General features: G+C 40.4%; 1 protein-coding gene across 1 annotated transcript in view; it reads left to right on the top strand.

The window, feature by feature from the left end:
- The window catches only part of lrrc4ca (leucine rich repeat containing 4C, genome duplicate a), a 363,270-nt gene that overhangs the window by 243,885 nt on the left and 103,875 nt on the right, over positions 1-15,510 (top strand). The window contains exon 2 of the mRNA XM_055933763.1: positions 9,706-9,849. The gene's annotated coding sequence lies outside the window, so the exon portion shown is untranslated. The remainder of the gene's footprint in view (positions 1-9,705; positions 9,850-15,510) is intronic.

A 15,510-nucleotide genomic window follows, 5' to 3' on the forward strand; every position in this document is an offset into this window, starting at 1 on the left:
AATCTAACTGCACTGTCCAATTTGTAGTAGCTATTACAGGGAAAGAATACCATGCTATTGTTTGAGGAGAGTGCACAGTTTTGAACATGAAAAGTTATTAATAAACAAATGAGGCATATTTGGGCAGTCTTGATACAAACTTCTGAACAGAAATGTAATGGTTCATTGGATCAGTGTAAAACTTTGCACATACACTGATGCCATCTAGTGGCCAAAATCTAAATTGCACCTGGGCTGGAATAATACATTATGGCCTTTCTCTTGCATTTGAAACATGATTGTACCAAATAAAATAAAAAAGTATATATTTTTTTCTTAGTTTTATCTTTTGCCAGATCTATTGTGTTATATTCGACTACATTCCTTTCACATTTCCATAAACTTCAAAGTGTTTCCTTTCAAATGGTACCAAGAATGAAAAAATGGGGTAATCCTTGAAGTGACTATGAATAGATAACAACAGGGAGTAGCAGCGGTGTAAGAGAGGGGGGGGGGGGGGGGGGGGGGCGGCAATGCAAATAGTCTGGGTAGCCATTTGATTAAAAACTCAGGAGTCTTATGGCATGGGGATAGAAGCTGTTTAGAAGCCTCTTGGACCTGGACTTGGTGCTCTGGTACCGCTTGCCGTGTGGTAGCAGAGAGAACAGTCTATGACTAGGGGGGCTGGAGTCTTTGACAATTTTTTGGGCCTTCCTCTGACACCGCCTGGTATAGAGATCCTGGATGGCAGGAAGCTTGGCCCAGTGATGACCTGGGTCGTTCGCACTACCCTCTGTAGTGCCTTGCGGTCAGAAGCCTAGCAGTTGCCATACTAGGCAGTGATGCAACCAGTCAGGATGCTCTCGATGGTGCAGCTGAAGAATGTTTTGAGGATCTGAGGACCCATGCAAATCTTTTCAGTCTTGGGGAGTAGGTTTTGTCGTGCACCCTTCACGACTGTCTTGGTGTGCTTGGAACATGCCAGCTTGTTGGTGATGTGGACACCAAGGAAATTGAAGCTCTCAACCTGCTCCACTGCAGCCCCATCGATGAGAATGGGGGCGTGCTCGGTCCTCTTTTTCCTGTAGTCCACAATCATCTCCTTTGTCTTGATCACGTTGAGAGAGAGGTTGTTGTCCTGGCACCACACGGCCAGGTCACTGACCTCCTACCTATAGGCGGTTGCGTCATTGTCGTGATCAGACCCACCACTGTTGTGTCATCTGCAAACTTAATGATGGTGTTGGTGTCTTACCTGGCCATGCAGTCATGAGTGAACAGGGAGCACAGGAGGGGACTGAGCACGCACCCCTGAGGGGCCACTGTGTTGAGGATCACCGTGGCAGATGTGCTGTTGCCTACCCTTACCACCTGGGGGCGGCCCGTCAGGAAGTCCAGGATCCAGTTGCAGAGGGAGTTGTTTAGTCCCAGGGTCCTTAGCTTATTGATGAGCTTTGAGGGTACTATTGTGTTGAACGCCGAGCTGTAGTCAATGAATAGCATTCTCACATAGGTGTTCCTTTTGTCCAGGTGGGAAAGGGCAGTGTGAAGTGCAATAGAGCTTGCATCATCTGTGGATCTGTTGGGGCGGTATGCAAATTGGAGTGGGTCTGGGGTTTCTGGGATAATGCTGTTGATGTGAGCCATGGCCAGCCTTTCAAAGCACTTCATGGCTACAGACGTTTGTGCTACGGGTCGATAGTCATTAATAAGGCAGGTTACCTTAGTGTTCTTGGGCACAGGCACAGGTGGTCTGCTTAAAACATGGTGCTGGTGCTCTCATGCATGTGTCAGTGTTATTTGCCTCGAAGCGAGCATAGAAGTAGTTTATTTCATCTGGTAGGCTCGTGTCACTGGGCAGCTCTCGGCCTTGGCTTCCCTTTTGTTGCCCTGCCACATCCAACGAGCGTCAGAGCCGGTGTAGTACGATTCAATCTTAGTCCTGTTGGATCAGTAATGGTTCGTCGGTGGGCAAAGCAGGATTTCTTATAAGCTTCTGGGTTAGAGTCCCGCTCAAAGCGGCAGCTCTAGCCTTTAGCTCAGTGTGGATGTTGCCTGTAATCCATGGCTTCTGATTGGGGTATGTACGTACGGTCACTGTGGGGACGACATCATCGATGCACTTATTGATGAAGCCAATGACTGATGTGATGTACTCCTCAATGCCATCGGAGGAATCCCGGAACTTATTCCAGTCTGTGCTAGCAAAACAGTCCCGTGGCTTAGCATCTGCTTCATCTGACCAGTTTTTCATGTTAACATATTCTCTCATATCACTTTCTATGTAATGAGGTTTAATTTTCCCAGTGTAAAATGTTTGTTTGCCTATGACCACAGATGCGGCCATCATCACCTGTGCACAATGACTGTAGCAAAGACAGAACAGTATTAAAAATAGAAGTCCGTAATCACACTTGTAGGTGATGTTATGGCAACGTTGGCTAGCTTAGCTCATGCACAAAAACATGTGATCGGTTCTAGCAGTTGTCTTGTGCTCAACTGCCGTCAAATTGATTTTGATGTAAAGTTGTTATTGACGCAAATGAAAATGTGTCAGTTTGTCACTTTCACAAGGTAGGAGTAATAACTTGTTCAACTACGTAACATTGGCTCAAATCTAGGTTGTGACATTAGATTTCTAGAAAATGTTTCAATTCTCTCATTGCCTTCTCGATATGACAACAAATTCCAGTCTCTAACGTTGTTGTCTATGTTTTCTCTGCCTTTAAGTAATGAATGGGACTTGCGATAGCTAAAATCCTATTTTAAACCTATGTCATACTTCCAACGTATAGCATAGTAATTTTTTTGCATCCTTCTCCTCCTACACCGTTTAAGCTAGCAACATCATTCAAACTTTAAAACATACAGACTGAAATTATATCTTTCATACTTTTTAACTATTAATGCTCCCCATTGTTAGAAAGTCACATGACTTCCAATATTCCATTCACTGGGAACATTGAAACATTTGACACAAATCAGCTACTTTGTCCACATTCCCAACAAGTTATTAAAAAAGATAAGTTGTATGAAATATTCCTTTACTTCTCTGCGATTCACATCTAAAATCAGAACAGAAATAACTTCTACCCAAGTTATTCAACTACAACAAAAATACTTTTAAACAAGTAAAGCGATTCCAATAATTTTACTTCTTGTAAAATTACCATCTTGTTTGATTTATTCTATATTCCATTTTTTATTATTCATCCCAGAATTTAAGATAAGCGTTTCTTACCTGTATTATTTCCTTGTTCTCCACGAGGTGACCATACCTGCACCCACACGTATGGTCACCTCCTATTCCACACTAGCACTGGCGTCCTGACACCGGGTATTCAAGTCAGTGGGTTTCAGTCCTTTGCGAGAGAAGGAGGGGAACCTACAACTGTGCCTACCTATTGCCTCCCATGGCCGCGAGACACAGTACCCGTTTGCATTAAAGAATAAATCAAGACAATGAATTTGACAAAAGAGGTTGCAGGTTTGTTATTAGTAAATTATAAGAAAATACCATTCTGAGTTACCTAATGAAATTACAACGTATCAATAGACTGTTAAAGGGATACTTTAGGAATTTGGCAATGAAGCCCTTTATTTGATTCACCTAGAGTCAGATTAACTTGGTGTCACGTTCCTGACCTGTTTTCTGTTGTTTGGTATGTGTGTAATTGGTCAGGGCGTGAGTTGGGGTGGGTAGTCTATGTTATGTGTTTTATATGTTGGGTTAATGGGTTGCCTGGTATGGCTCTCAATTAGAGGCAGGTGTTTGACGTTTCCTCTGATTGAGAGCCATATTAAGGTAGGTTGTTCTCACTGTTTGTTTGTGGGTGATTGTTCCTGTGTCTGTGTAATCCACATGGGACTGTTTCGTTTGTTCGTTCGTTTTAGGTAGTCTGTTCCTGTTCTTGCGTCCTTCGTCTATATGTAAGTTTGTTTGTTTCAGGTCTGTTGCCTTTGTTTATTGTTTTGTAGTTTGTTCTAGTGTTTTGTCAGTGTTTCATCTGTTTGAAATAAATCGTTATGTATTCATCACCCGCTGCGCCTTGGTCCGTTCATACACCACCAGACGAACGTTACACTTGGGATATAATTTGTATGTCTCTGTGTGCAGTTTGAAGTAACTTGCTAACTAGCGTTAGCGCAATTGCTTACTAGCGTTAGTACAATGACTGGAAATCTATGGTAATAGTTAACATGCTAGTTGTTACCATAGACTTTGCATTGGCTCGCAAAACTACTTCTAACATTATTCATACTGAGTTCATCTGACTCTGGAGAAGTAGATAAAGGGTTTCATTACCAAAATCCTGAAGTATCTCTTTAAAAAGAGGGGGAAGTATGCATGAACTCTTTAGCTAATGATCCTTTCTAAATGAGATTTGCGAAATATTATGCAAAAATGTCAATTGGGCATGGTCTCCCAACTTTCTCCCAACTTTGCCTCAGAGAAAAAGCTTATGCAAGCAGAGAAAAATAACCTACAAACTAACGATGCAAAACAAAAAAAATGAGATACAATGCTGGTTTCTCGCCAAGTCTTTGTTTCCAAGTAAGTGTGCATTGTTCCTTCTATATGGGCTCAAAACACCATTCATGCATTGTTTTATCGACATAGAAATGCTACATGCACAGCTAACTCGTCAACGGTCTGCTAAAAGAAAAATAAAATCATTATGAACATGCCTACTATCACACTGCTAATGAAAACGGACAGTGAGCAGCTAAGTAGTGGAATGATGGGATTTTTAACAAGGATATAACAAGGACTTTCTGTGGGGATGGGTAAGATACGGGCACGTATGTTTTTGTTGTCCAAAACTCTGAATGGGCTTTGAATATTGAGTGAGTATTTACTAAGCATAAAGTAGGATGTCTGTGTGAGTGGTGGGGGAACTTGACAGGACAGTAATAGCTCCTGTAGAGAAGTGGTTACAATCCAGTCTGATTCTGGTTACAGAACTGCTAAAATAGCCCAAAGTTTCCACTCTGTACATTCCACTTGGCATCTGTTCCCACTCCACACTTTTGCTAAATATTTTTCTGGAACAATGTTGTGTTTACCTGACCTACTCTATACCTCTCCCAAGCAGAAATACGTGGTTTTAATATATCTTTTTTTACTCACTCTGAAAGCGGCCAGAGATCAAGTGTCTTTTTGCCAGGAGTTTTTTTCTCTGGCAATGTAGCTAGTGAAGCAGCTCTTAAACTGATGCTAACGGAGAAATACCTAAAAGCTATCTCTGCATTTCACGCTCTGCACTGGACAAAATGTCCATGCCATTTCAGGGAGAGCTAGAGCCCTCGGCCTAGACTTCAATAATATCTTCCACATATTCTTCTCCACAGCTATACAATTTTTTTCTTTTTACTATTGAGCAGACTACAGGGGGTTTGGGAGGATGTGTTAACATTATTGGCCACCGTCTCCTTGATACAGTATATCCACATTCAAATATTGACAACATATCAGCAATGACAGAGCTTTTTAATAGTAAGTGCCAATGTCTCTGAGTTATGAAATGTGATATCATGTAATATCATTGAAAGTACACTGTGTCGTGAGTGTCCTGTTGACTTTGAGTGGCCAGGCGGTGCTGAGAATAGTGTCTCTCTTCAGCGAGGAGGAAGGACCAGGTCAAGGGACTGAACAGAGATGATTTCAGCTGGCAGGCTAGACAATCTGAGAGGGACAATGATAACCGTTACATGCCCTGTCATTTACTCACAACCTCTCAGCCAGGGTTCACAGAACTCCCATGGAGGTGGTCAATAGCATTGACTATCAGGAATCAAAGTAAGACCCAGAGGCAGACTGTCAGTCACAATGTTTAATGTTCCAACAGGGGCAAGCAGAAGACAGGTCAAGGCAGGCAGAGGTCGGAAATCCAGAGGCAGGCAGAGGTCGGTAATCCAGAGGCAGGCAGAGGTCGGTAATCCAGAGGGAGGCAGAGGTACAGGTTGGCGGGCAGGCTCAGGGGCAGGCAGAGGTCGGCAATCCAGAGGGAGGCAGAGGTACAGGTTGGTGGGCAGGCTCAGGGGCAGGCAGAGTGGCCAGGCAGGCGGGCTCAGGGTCAGGACAGGCAAGGGTCAAGACCGGGAGGAAATGCAAAAGAGAATAGAAGCAGCAGGACGGGAAAACACGCTGGTTGACTTGAAAACATTCAAGTTGAACTGGCACAGAGAGACAGGAAACACAGGGATATATACACCAGGGAAAATAAGCGACACCTGGAGGGGCTGGAGACAATCACAAGACAGGTGAAACAGATCAGGGCTTGACATTGTCGTGACATCTGCAATAAAGTCCTGTCATTCAATAGAGTAAACACTGTAGTGATGTGGCTGACATACAGTAGTAACAGTTAATTCCTCAGGCTCTCTGCTGAAGATGTCTTTACGACAATCAATTAATTATTTTCTAATACAGAGAGGAAGGAAACATTAAGTTTATGATTTCAAGCACACTTTAATAGCATATTGGCACAACTTTCATCCTAAAACAATCCAACTTACATCAATCAAGAGATGCTAACTTCACAGAGTATAGCTGTCTAATTCCAAATAATTTAATTGGTGCATGTCCTGATAGCTAATTAGCAGGTAAAAACTAGAAAATTACATCCTTAAAATTAGTCAAATTTGATTGGAATGGCGAAAACACATAATTTCCCTGTTAACATACCATTGCTATTGTCAGGTTAGAAAGTTAAACCTGGCCATTTACTGCATTTAATGGTTATAGTCACATCACATTTTCTACCCACTCCATTCTTCAACTCTAGGCTAATCCCTATAAGAAATGTTGCCTTGCTCATAACCTATGAGCCTCGGTAATATCTAGTTATGAATCTCTTAATTTGCCGGTCATTGACTCTTTATCATTAGTAGTTAACCTGTCTAGGATCAGCGTGGCGCTAGCGGCACACCCCCCCCCCCCCCCCCCCACTGAAAAACCAGTGCCGCGAAATTCAAAAAAAATATTTCTTTTAAATATTTAACTTTCACACATTAAAGTCCAATACAGCTAATGAAAGACACAGATCTTGTGAATCCAGTCAACATGTCCGATTTTTAAAATGTTTTACAGGGAAGACACAATATGTAAAGATGTACATCTATTACCTAAAAACACATTAGCATAATCCACCATCTTTTATTTGTCCACCAACACCAGTAGCCATCACCAATTCGGCTAAACTAAGATATTTATAGCCCCTAACCAACAAAAAAAACTCATTAGATGACAGTCTGATAACATATTTATGGTATGGGATAGGTTTTGTTAGAAAAAAGTGCATATTTCAGGTAGATGGCATAGGTTACAATTGCACCCACCGTCACAAATGGAATAGAAAAACTACTTAGAGCAACGTGTTTACCTACTTACTAATCATCAAACATTTCGTAAAAATACACAGCATACACGAATCGAAAGACACAGATCCTGTGAATACAGACAATATTTCAGATTTTCTAAGTGTCTTACAGCGAAAACACAATAAATCGTTATATTAGCATAGCACATAGCACATAGCAGCCCAGCATTGATTCTAGCCAAAGTGAGCGATAAAAGTCAACATTGCCAAAAGATATTAATTTTTTCACTAACCTTCTCAGAATTCTTCCGATGACACTCCTGTAACATCATATTACACAATCCATATAGAGTTTGATCGCAAATGTTTATATTTAGCCACCAAAATCATGGTTAGACAATGTGAAATGTAGACAAGCTGGTCAGAAAATGTCCTTGCGCCACTTAGACAGTGATCTACTCTTATACATAAATACTCATAAACGTGACTAAAAAATATAGGGTGGACAGGGATTGATAGACAATTTAATTCTTAATACAATTGCGGAATTACATTTTTTAATTTATCCTTACTTTTCAATACAGTTTGCGCCAAGCGAAGCTACGTCAAAAAACATGGCGTCCTAAGCCACTAAAATGTTTCGACAGAAACACGATTTATCATAATAAAAATGTCCTACCTTGAGCTGTTCTTCCATCAGTATCTTGGGCAAAGGATCCTTTCTTGGGAGTAATCGTCTTTTGGTGGAAAGCTGTCCTCTTGCCATGTGGAAATGCCAACTGCGTTCGGGATGAACTGAAAGCGTGCCCAGCTATTCACAGCGTTAAAGAAATAAATGTCCCAAAATCGCACTAAACGGATATAAATTGCTATAAAACGCTTTAAATTAAGTACCTTATGATGTTTTTAACTCCTATAACGAGTGAAAAGATGACCGGAGAAATATAACAGGCTAAACTAACGCTTGGAACAGGAGAGGGTCGGTGTCCTCCACGCGCGTGACGCACCAAGAAAAGACTTGCTAGCTACAGGGTTTTTTGATTTATAGGGCCTGTGAACGCGCAATCGACCCCATTGGAATCGTCATCACGTAAAGGCATCCAGGGGAAGACGTAAGAAGTGTCCGTACAGTCATAGCAATAACAGTGCCCTTTTAACTGACTTCAGAACAGTGGCCAACATTTCTGAAATCTGAATCCATGTCAGGGAAATTGCTGTAGAATGGGCTCTGTTCCACTTAGAGACAAAATTTCAACTCCTATAGAAACTATAGACTGTTTTCTATCCAATAATAATAATAATATGCATATTGTACGATCAAGGATTTTGTGGGAAGCCGTTTCAAAAATTACCCAATTAGCATAAATAGTCTCAACAGCGCCCCCATCCTCAACAGGTTAACTAGACTGTCAAACGACCTTTCTCGGGGCTGGATGAAAGTAATTGTCACTTGTGTGATGTCTCTCAGTGGGTTGCCAGACTTTTTCAAATGGGACCTGGGTCTCTGTCATGTTCTGAACTCTATTCTTTCCATTTGACCCACGCATGACCCATTTTTGTTTGTATAAACACAAGGTTCTGATAGACTAGACTGAATCTGGAGATACTGTATATCTATTCACATCTTGCCACTTCAAGCCAACTTGTCACGATCGTTCGTAGAAACGGACCAAGCGTACGTTGAGTTCCACATAATTTATTAAAAGTGAAACTTAACAAAAACAATAAATGAACAAACAACAAACCGTGACTACAACACTAACTCAAAACATAAACAATATCCCATAACCTACAGGTGGAAAAAATGCTACTTAAGTATGATCCCCAATTAGAGACAACAATAGCCAGCTGCCTCTAATTGGGAATCATACCAAAACCCCAACATAGAAAAAACAACCTAGAACCCCACATAGAAAATATAAACTAGACTAACCCCCCAGTCACCACCCTGACCTACTCCACCATAGAAAATAAAGGCTCTCTATGGTCAGGACGTGACACAACTCTTGAATATCATTGGGGTTCTTATGATGACAACAATTAATACATTTATGGAAACATCTATTGTGAAGGTTAATCAGACTATCATAATGCAGTGAACCCGGAATTCGCTATTGTCTCAAGGTGTAAATATTATACTAACTCTATTATACAGTGGAAGTGGAACCATCACACAAACACTTACACACACCTCAACTCTACACCTCATTACATAGCACCCTGTCTCCCATGAGCTTACAGCTTCAATGACGACACACATCCTCATTAGACAACACCAATTTGACTACCAGCTGCAGAATTAAACATGCACTCTTCCAAACAATTGTCTCTTCTGTTCGGTCGCAAGTCTGTGTTCTTCTCAGAACTGTGTATATTTAACAGTTTCTCTCTTTGTGTTTCTTAGCAGGGTTGGTGAGGATGGAGGGCTGCCCACGCCATTGCCAACGCATCTGAACAGACACGGTCACACAGAGAATTTGAGAAGGATTGGCCCATCGTCACATGTATGCCACATATCTGCTCTCCTCCATGCCTCGCGACTGAATAGGTATGCCATTGTTTGGAGTAATGCTCTATTTTTTTGCATTCTTTTTTACCATGAGAAATTAAGCCGAGCGAGAGTCGCAGAACTGGGGTTAGTCTAAGTCTGCTATGATAAGGGATTACAAAGTTTTACTCTATGCTTAAAGAACCATACCCTGATGTTAAGTCAAGATATAGAGATTCAGCCTATGTGTTGGTATAGAGCTTCAACGTATCTGCTTACTCAATATAATGTCTGAGCGATTTCACCCTTTTCCTTTATAGTATGTCCCTCTGGTAATACTCCAAACAAGGGGAACTGACACTAATTTGACCTCACCAGTCAGTAGACATATAAAACCAAATTCCTATTTTATAAACAGAGCTGAACTAAATATATCTGAATTACTGCAGATAGGCTTTCTACATATATTTGTTTAATTGTTATTGAAAAGCTGTTCCTGTCTACACAAATGCATTGAGGATTTTTGCATCACTTTGTTGTAACAGCCATGTAACAATACACTTCACAGAATAGAATGAGTGAATGAATGAGAGTGCCCATTACAGCCTGAGGAGAAATGGCAGAGAATTGCTTTTAGTTTGTCATGTATAACCTCATTCTCTAGGTTCACCTGCAGAACAAACCACTGGCTCTTTGAATCACAACATCTGAGCACATTACAAGAAGATACAATATATATTTTGAGAATAGCATGCCTGCCATTGAGTTGTTTTCTGGCTTAGGAAGTTGTGGAAAATAAGATGGAAGAGCAATATCCATGAGAGCTATGCAAAAGGCAGTGTTAGAGCCAGTATTCCATGAGGACAAACTATAATGTGCACCACTATAACTGCAAAACAACTCTTCCTCTCCTCATCCCAAATGACTAATTCACAATTAATGAGGCAAGGTTTGTTTCAAAATAATGAATGAGATAAACTGTAGCTGGGTTGGTCAGGTGGCTTTGTTTTATTTGTTCCATATCTTGTAATTTGAGGAAATCAAAAGACTGGGGAGGGTCATTTCTTGTTCAAGTGGACCCAATGAAAATTAGAAATGTGATATACAAATGCCTGAATGGTTGATATAATGAGTCACAAAGTATTTTCTATTTTTCTCACACAGAATAAAGCTTACCAGTGCTTTGGAGTTTCTCTTCAATTTGATTCAAAATACCCAATCAATATCAGACAAATTGCTATCATTTCAGGAAATCCAACAAATATTTGCTGTACTGTACAGATAGTTCTTTGGGTATCTGCAAGTAAGGCATTTTATTGAATTCCAGATGATGTTCCCCCCACTAAACCAAATATGAACCCCAGTTGACCATCTCTTGTTGAAAGATGACATACCTTTAATTTCCTAATTTTATGCTGCTATACATTCCGATGTTAAAACTAACTTAAGTGCTCTGATTAGGGTAAGGGAAACGGAGCTGGGAAGAGACCCAGAAATCCAAGCTGACTGTTCACCTGTAATAAGGTGCAAGAGATGCAATATACGTGTATGCAAAGGGTCCATAGGACTTCCATTATATGTAATAAAATGAATGACAAATTCTCTGATACCTGCTGTTAGTGTAAGAAGGAAAAGAGCACCCATGGCCACTTGTTTTGGACTACAATTTTCTGGGGAAATGTCAAAACAAAGCTGGATGGCATGTTCAGATGTCCTATAAGAATGGGCCATTGGCTATTCGTATTGGGTGTCACTTACATTAGCACAGCTCAATCTCATTAAAAAAATTATCTTTGTTGCCTGAAAATGCATCCTCCTGAACTGGATAAATGACCAGCCACCAGCAATAACTAAGTGGAGCTGTGAGATCTTTAAAGTGCAGCCATTGGAGAAACTGAGTGATATGATTAGGAACGAGGAAGGAGACTTCTACACAATACGGGACCCCTTTAACTTTTACCGCCTCTCAACCCCGGATCCGGGATCACCCCCCACCCCCCCCCCCCACACTGATTAGCATCGCTAGCATAGCGTCACAATTAAATAGTAGCATCTAAATATCATTAAATCACAAATCCAAGACACCAAATGAAAGATACAGATCTTGTGAATAAAGCCACCATTTCCGATTTTTTAAATGTTTTACAGGGAAGACAAAATATGTAAATCTATTAGCTAACCACGTTAGCAAAAGACACCACTTTTCTAACTCCATCAGTTTCTTACTCCATCAGGTGCAATCACCAATTCGGCCAAATAAAGATATTGATAGCCACTAACCAAGAAAAAAACTCATCAGATGACAGTCTGATAACATATTTATTGTATAGGATAGGTTTTGTTAGAAAAATGTGCATATTTCAGGTATAAATCATAGTTTACAATTGCACCCACCATCACAACTCGACTAGAATAAATACAGAGAGCAACGTGTATTACCTAATTACTAATCATAAAACATTTCTTAAAAATACACAGCTCACAGCAATGGAAAGACACAGATCTTGTGAATTCAGACAATATTTCAGATGTTCTAAGTGTTTTACAGCGAAAACACAATAAATCGTTATATTAGCATACCACATGTGCAAACGTTACCCGAGCATTGATTCAAGCCAAAGAGAGCGATAACGTAATCATCGCCAAAATATATTAATTTTTTCACTAACCTTCTCAGAATTCTTCCGATGACACTCCTGTAACATCATATTACAACATACATATAGAGTTTGTTCGAAAATGTGCATATTTAGCCACAAAAAAAACGTGGTTATACAATGACAATACTAGCAAAACTAGCCTGAAAATGTCGGGCGCCATATTTGACAGTGATCTTGTCTCATGAATAACTATTCATAAACTTGACTAAAAAAATATAAGTTGGACAGCTATCGAAAGACAAATTAGTTCTTAATGCAATCGCTGAATTACATTTCTAAAATTATCCTTACTGTGCAATACAGGGTTCGACAAGCGAAGCTATACCAAAAAAAATGGCGGAATATGCGTTTAACATTTTTCGACAGAACAACGATTTATCATCTTAAATATTTCTTACTATGAGGTGATCTTCCATCAGAATCTTGGGCAATGTATCCTTTCTTGGGTCTAATCTTCTTTTGGTCGAAAGATGTCCTCTTGTCCGTCGAAATGCCCACTAACGTTCGACCGGGACCCCGAAACGTGCCCGGCGCTTCAAAGTGCATCACAAAGCAATGCCTCAAAATCGCACTAAACGGATATAAATTGCTATAAAACGGTTTAAATTAACTACCTTATGATGTTTTTAACACCTATAACGAGTAAAAACATGACCGGCGATATATTACTGGCTAAACAACAGCTTGGAAAGAGAGCAGGTCCGACGTCCATCGTGCGTCAGGCGCAGGGAGCAAAAGAACGGTACATCCGGTCTTTGGCCTTTTACACAGGCCCTGATTGCGCAATCCACTCCATTCAAATTGTCACCACTTACTGACATCTAGAGGAAGGCGTGGGCAGTGTTTGTATCCTCATAGCATTTACAGGGACATTAAAACTGACCTGGGACCAGAGGCCAAGAGTTCTGAAAACTCACTCACTGGGAGGAAAAGTGCTGTAGAATGAGTTCTGTTCCACTCAGAGACATAATTCAAATGGCTATAGAAACTAGAGAGTGTTTTCTATCCAATAATAACAATAATATGCATATTGTACGAACAAGAATTGAGTACTAGGCAGTTTAATCTGTAGAGCAAATTATGCTAATGCGAAACAGCACCCCCTATAGTGGCAAGATCAAGCTATGTTTCCCCTCTAATCTCGCAGAGAAAATGAGAAGGGTCAATATAAAAACACTATGGCTCTTCCGTTGGTACAATAGGACCGCTTTCGTGTTGCATGGTATTCTTTTTGTTGTTGTATAGCTGTAAGGCCTCTATACTCCTTTAGAGGTATTTTGTATTTTACTGTATATACTACAGCCACACACTTTGTGACAGTCAATTTAATAAAACCATGTAATGTAAAGAAAGATCATTAGGGGTAATGAAACACTGGAAGAGAGAAAATAACGGAAAGTGAATGTATCATTATTGATTTGTGTGTGTGTTTGTTATTGTGTAGCTGTTAAGAAAAAATGTGGGTGCTTATGTTATGTTTTATGTAACCTTATTTCGTTTAGAAATTCACATACAGCTGAAGTCAGAAGTTTACATACACCTTAGCCAAATACATTTAAACTCAGTTTTTCACAATTTCTGACATTTAATCCCAGTAAAAATCCCCTGTTTTAGGTCAGTTAGAATCACCACTTTATTTTAAGAATGTGAAATGTCAGAAAAATAGTGGAGAGAATGATTTATTTCAGCTTTAATTTCTTTCATCAGGGTTGAGTCAGGGCTTTGTGATGGCCACTCCAATACCTTGACTTTGTTGTCCTTAAGCCATTCTGCCACAACTTTGGAAGTGTGCTTGGGGTCATTGTCCATTTGGAAGACCCATTTGCGACCAAGCATAACTTTCTGACTGATGTCTTAAAGTGTTGATTCAATATATCCACATAATTTTCCTGCCTCATGATGCCATCTATTTTGTGAAGTGCACCAGTTCCTCCTGCAGCAAAGCACCGCAACAACATGATGCTGCCACCCCTGTGCTTCACGGTTGGGATGGTGTTCTTCAGCTTGCAAGTCTCCCTCTTTTTCCTCCAAACATAACAATGGTCATTATGGCCAAACAGTTCTATTTTTGTTTCATCAGACCAGAGGACATCTCTCAAAAAATCTTTGTCCCCATGTGCAGTTGCAAACCCTAGTCTGGCTTTTTTTTATGGCGGTTTTGGAGCAGTGGCTTCTTCCTTGCTGAGCGGCCTTTTAGGTTATGTCGATATAGGACACATTTTACTGTGGATATCGATACCTTTCTACCTGTTTCCTCCAGCATCTTCACAAGGTCCTTTGCTGTTGTTCTGGGATTGAGTTGCACTTTTTGCACCAAAGTACGTTTGTCTCTAGGAGACAGAACGCGTCTCCTTCCTGAGCGGTATAACGGCTGCGTCGTCCCATGGTGTTTGTACTTGCATACTATTGTTTGTACAGATGAACGTGGTACCTTTAGGCATTTGGAAATTGCTCCCAAGGATGAACCAGACTTGTGGAGGTCTACAATTTATTTTCGGAGGTATTGGCTGATTTCTTTTGATTTTCCCATGATGTCACGAAAAGAGGCACTGAGATCGAAGGTAGGCCTTGAAATACATCCACAGGTACACCTCCAATTGACTCAAAAGATGTCAATTAGCCTATCAGAAGCTTCTAAAGCCATGACATCATTTTAGGGAATTTTCCAAGCTGTTTAAAGGCACTCTCAACTTAGTGTATGTAAACTTCTGACCAACTGGAATTGTGATAGAATTAATTGTAAGTGAAATAATCTGTCTGTAAACAATTGTTGGAAAAATGTCTTGTGTCATTCACGAAGTAGATGTCCTAACTGACTTGCCAAAACTATAGTTTGTTAACAAGAAATTTGTGGAGTGGTTGGAAAACGAGTTTCAATGACTCCAACCTAAGTATCACGCCCTGACCTTAGTTTTCTATGTTTTCTGTATTATTTTTGTCAGGTCAGGGTGTGACGAGGGTTGGTATGTGTGTTTTAGTCTTGTCTAGGGTTTTTGTTTATCTATGGGGATTTGGTATGTCTAGGTAATGTAGGTCTATGGTGGCCTGAATTGGTTCCCAA

This window comes from Salvelinus fontinalis, chromosome 9, assembly GCF_029448725.1.
Source record: "Salvelinus fontinalis isolate EN_2023a chromosome 9, ASM2944872v1, whole genome shotgun sequence".
Lineage (NCBI taxonomy): Eukaryota > Metazoa > Chordata > Actinopteri > Salmoniformes > Salmonidae > Salvelinus > Salvelinus fontinalis.